The sequence below is a fragment of the Theropithecus gelada genome, chromosome 17 (genome assembly GCF_003255815.1).
Source record: "Theropithecus gelada isolate Dixy chromosome 17, Tgel_1.0, whole genome shotgun sequence".
Classification (NCBI taxonomy): domain Eukaryota; kingdom Metazoa; phylum Chordata; class Mammalia; order Primates; family Cercopithecidae; genus Theropithecus; species Theropithecus gelada.
In genome coordinates, this window is record NC_037685.1 from 59,873,052 (window position 1) to 59,878,221 (window position 5,170).

Sequence of the window (5,170 nt, forward strand, 5' to 3'; positions counted from 1 at the left end):
AAAAAAAAAAAAAAAAAAAAAAAAAGAATGGCCCTCAAACATATGAGAAAATGTTAAACTTACTTGTAATTAGAAATCCGTAAGTTAAAACAAGACGGAGGGAAAAAACTCGCGAACCACAACGCAGCGTCATGCGCACGGCCTCTGTAAGTGCACAGTCGTTTCCGGTGGACCCCGAGACTACAGTTCTGCTTGCGTTCTCGGGGCCAAGTGTCGGTCTTGGGTCTGGCCATGCCTGAACCTGCCAAGTCCGCGCCGGCTCCCAAGAAGGGCTCCGAAAAAGCCGTCAGCAAAGCCCAGAAGAAAGACGGCAAGAAGCGCAAGCGCAGCCGCAAGGAGAGCTAGCTACTCCATCTACATGTACAAGGTGCTGAAGCAGGTCCAACCCGACACCGGCATCTCGTCCAAGGCCATGGGCCTCATGAACTCCTTCGCCAACCACATCTTCGAGCCCATCGCGAGAGAGGCGTCCCGCCTGGCGCACTACAACAAGCGCTCCACCGTCACGTCCCGCGAGATCCAGACGGCCCTGCGCCTGCTGCTGCCCGGCGAGCTGGCCCAAGCACGCCTTGTCCGAGGGCACCAAGGCGGTCACCAAGTACACCGGCTCCAAGGGAGTCCCGGCTGCTTGACTCCAAAGTATCTTTTCAGGGCTACTGAACCCCCTCCGTGAAAGAATCTTTCTTGTGTTGTCAGTCCCAGTTTATATTTTTGGCTTCCCGCCTGCTTAACTTTCGGAGAGCACACAACTCCACCAAGCACAGATAACTACATTCTTTTCACATAGGCATTGCTGTAAGTAAGCTTACATAGATTGATAGTGCTATCTTACTATGGTATAGATATGCTGGGGTTCGCCTTAGGGGCTGCTCTTGAAACTGTCTTTGTCTGCCTACCTACCCGTGAATATGTGCCCAGCAAATTGTTTCCTGGTGAGAAATGCAGTGTTAATTTTGATAAGCTTATGTAAGATCAAATTGTCTATATGAACAAAGGTTGGGTCTGCTCTTCAGTGGTAAAATGAAGGTAGAGATTAAATACATTGTATGCTCTCAGATGTGTACTTAAAAGGGAATAAATAGTTCAACTTAAAAAAAAAAGAAACAAGACTGAGATATCACTTCTCATCTATCAGACTGGCAAAAAATTTAAAAACATAAAAATATGACAACACATTTTGTTGGTGAAGCTATGAGGAAACAGTTGTTCTCCTGTATTGCTGGGGGAACACACCCCACACAACCCTTCTGAAGAATCTGGCAATACCTAATAAAACTTGCTATTTACTCACCATTTGAGCCAGCAATCTCACTTCTGGGAATAAGCGTACGTCTAGCATTAATTGCAGCACAACTTGTAATTGCAAAATACTGAAAACAACCTAAATGCTCGTACATAGGAGAGTGGTTGAACAAATTATGGGACATCCACACCATGGAGTACCATGTAGCTATAAAAAAGAATGAAGACAGCCTCTAAGAACTGATTTGCAATGATTTCCCGGATGTACTGTTAAGTGAAGAAAGTTAGGTGCAAAAAGTATCTACCTTCAAGTATGCTACCCTATGTAAGAAAGAGGAGAATATAAGGAAATATATATGTATCTGGTCACTTGTGCACAATAAATATAGGAACAATAGCAATACATCCAAAGGAACTGGTTAATTACAGGGGATGTGGAAAGAGGGTAGAAACTTGTCAGTAGGAATGAGGAGAGAGTGATCCTTCTCTGAGTATACTGTTTCACATAGTTTTGACTTATAGGACAAGAGTCATGTCATGTCTCAAAAAACAAGTAATTAAACCAACCAGGAAGGTCAGGCACAGTGGCTCATGCCTGTAATCCCAAGACTTTGTGAGGCCAAGGCAAGAGGATCACTTAGGCCCAGGAGTTCAAGCTCAGCCTGGGCAACAAAGTGAGACACCATTTCTACAAAAAAAAAAAAAAAATTAGCCAGGCATGGTGGCACATGCCTGTGGTCCTTGCTACCCAGGAGGCTGAAGCAGGAGGATTGCTTGAGCCCAGGAGGTTGAGGCTGAAGTGAGCTATGTTTGTGTCACCGCACTCCAGCCTGGGCGACAGAGCAAGATCTTGTCTCAAAATAATAATAATAACAATAAACCAGGCGTGGTGGTTCACACCTGTAATCCCAGCACTTCGGGAGGCTGAGGCAGGCAGATTGCTTGAGTCCAGGAGTTCGAGACCAGCCTGGGCAACATGGTGTAACCCTGTCTCTAATAAAAGAATATATAATAAGGCCAGGCACGGTGGCTCAAGCCTGTAATCCCAGCACTTCGGGAGGCCGAGACGGGCGGATCACGAGGTCAGGAGATCGAGACCATCCTGGCTAACACGGTGAAACCCCGTCTCTACTAAAAAGTACAAAAAACTAGCCGGGCGAGGTGGCCAGCGCCTGTAGTCCCAGCTACTCGGGAGGCTGAGCCAGGAGAATGGCGTAAACCCGGGAGGCGGAGCTTGCAGTGAGCAGAGATCCGGCCACCGCACTCCAGCCTGGGTGACAGAGCGAGACTCCGTCTCAAAAAAAAAAAAAAAAAAAAAAGAATATATAATAAATAAAATAAAATAAATAAACCAACTAGAATATGTGAAATGAGGGGGCTGGAAGAAATATCAAAATGGAATTAAAACCAAATGAAAAAAAAACAAATCAATTGTATCACAAATAAATAATAAAACCATAGTGAAGGGGATGGGAAAGAAAGGAACTAACCTAAGTAACTTCAGAAAATAATACTTTGGATCCCATAAGGCTAAAGACAAAAAGCACTACTGTCCTTTAGTTAGTAAATCTATTTCTCACCAGGGTACGGGTTAGTAATTCTAAAATTAGATTATCTGTATATTGTATTTCCAGGCTCTGCCTGCTGAGAGGGCCTAGAAGCAATGATATCCCAGCAGCAATGGGCACACCCAGCTCTCAGATCTTGGTTTCTAAATACCATCCCCCAAAGAAGCCAGTGCTCTTTGGAGATGTGCTTAATTCCAGGGCTAAGGCAAGAAAAATACAAGATGAACCTGAACTATCTGGTAGTGTGTCAAAAATTAAGGAAGGGCTTGGAAAAAGATGAGGAGATGTTGAAAGGACATAGGAGCAAAACTGAAGTCGCTCCCAACGGCCAAAACTGGAACAATTTGAGCAACAAAATAAATAATGATTGTATTGGGTTACAACCCAGAGAATAAAATAAATATGCATGGGTCTATATTGATATAAATTTAAAAATTGAACGAATAAATAAAATGAGGGCAAAGGGACAGTGCTTCCTCACAAAACATTCCAATTAACATAGAGGGAATGTAGGAAAAAGAGAAGCACCATTAGGCAAATACCACCATAATAGTCGTAGGCAAGATCCACCAATGGGTGCTAAAATCAGTAGGTAAAAATTAAAGAAGGAACAGGATATTTGCATCCCCTCCAAGACACTTATTAATTACAAGTGAAGAAAATAGTAACTTTGCAGTGGGGACACCTGGCATGCACCATCTAAATCTAATGATCAAGGTTCACATCTCATAATGACACCAAATGACTTCCTGTCACTCTGAATATGATGCACTGGGAAGGACACACTCCTCGGAAATTCTTGCCAGAAATCCATAATCTTGCTCTTGTTGCCCAGGCTGGAGTGCAATGGCATGATCTTGGCTCACTGCAACCTCCGCCTCCTGGGTTCAAGCAATTCTCCTGCCTCAGCTTCTTGAGTAGCTGGGATTACAGGCATGTGCCACCACACCCAGCTTATTTTATATTTTTAGTAGAGACGGAGTTTCTCCATGTTGGGCAGGCTGGTCTCGAACTCCTGACCTCAGGTGATCTGCCTGCCTAGGCCTCCCAAAGTGCTGGGATTACAGGCGTGAGCCACTGCAGCCAGCCCCCATAAAAAGTTTTTAAAAATTAAAGCTGGGTGCAATCCTGATAGACAAATCTGCGGGCTTCAGAGGAAAGAGAACAGCATGATAAATGCACAGTACAGAGGTGGTGGGCTCCACCGCTGGCAGTCCAGAAATAGCTTGAGCCAGGCTGCCCAGGAGCTAAGGGATGTTCTTGAAGGCCAGGCCAGGTTCTTCACCACCTGGCAGAGTTGTGTCCCATGGTGCCATGAAGGCACTGGAATTTAAGAGACTGTGATATCTAAAACTCACAATGTTAAAAAAAAAAACAAACACAACTTTGGTAATAACAGTGAAGTTCAGTCTGTTGATCTTCTTATAACAAGTATAGCTAATTAATGAGAACATGAAATCGTTAACAGAGTTGTTGTCTGAGTACATAAATAAAACAGCTGCACAAGCTGTGAAAAGTCCAGAGAAAGCACGTAAAATGATCTATCGCACAAAGTCCACCATTCTTCCCAAATCCTTGTTGCAGAAAACCAACCAACAAATGAACAAATCAACAACTCATTCTCTAGAAGTACAGGGTGGGACACAGCAAATAAAGAAAATGAGCTGGCTTGTGCAGGCCACCTGCCTGAAATATGAGGTCATGATTGTCAAACACATTTGGTCAACTCCAGTGACTTCAGTTCTTCGCAAACAGAAAACCCATCGTTAAACCATAGTGGAGACTTTTGGTGTTTATTGTTTTTGTTTTTATGATGTTTTGTTTTGTTTAGACTGTGCCACAAGGGCACAAGATTTGTTCAGGAGGAATGTGACATTAAATGCAGCTTTGACTTCCTGGAGGAAGGGAGGTATAAAGGAACCGATTTGGTAAGGAGAGATAATTTTAGAGTTAGGGTGGCTTGCCTGCCTATGCTCTCTAATCACTGACAGGAAAAAAAGAACAATACATCTCGCTCAGCTGCTGTGAATACTTGGTGCCTTAGTATAGTCATTTCTTAAAAGCAAATTTCAAGCATATGGAATAGTTGGTGATATGGTTTGGATGTGTGTCCCCTCCAAAGCTCATGTTGAAATGCGATTCCCAGCCGGGTGCAGCGGCTCATGCCTATAATCCCAGCACTTTGGGAGGCCGAGGTGGGCAGATCACCTGAGGTCAGGAGTTCAAGACCTGTCTGGCTAACATGGCAAAACCCCGTCTCTACAAAAAAAAATACATATATATATATATTTATATATATGTAAATATATAAATATATATATATTTATATATATGTAAATATATAAATATATATATTTATA

The 5,170-nt window shown here is 43.3% G+C and overlaps 1 protein-coding gene and 1 pseudogene across 2 annotated transcripts in view; one reads left to right on the top strand and one right to left on the bottom strand.

Annotated features, from left to right (window-relative positions):
• The window catches only part of FLT3 (fms related tyrosine kinase 3), a 97,330-nt gene that overhangs the window by 63,046 nt on the left and 29,114 nt on the right, over positions 1-5,170 (bottom strand). The gene's annotated exons all lie outside the window — the stretch shown is intronic.
• Positions 232-632, top strand: LOC112611125 (annotated as a pseudogene).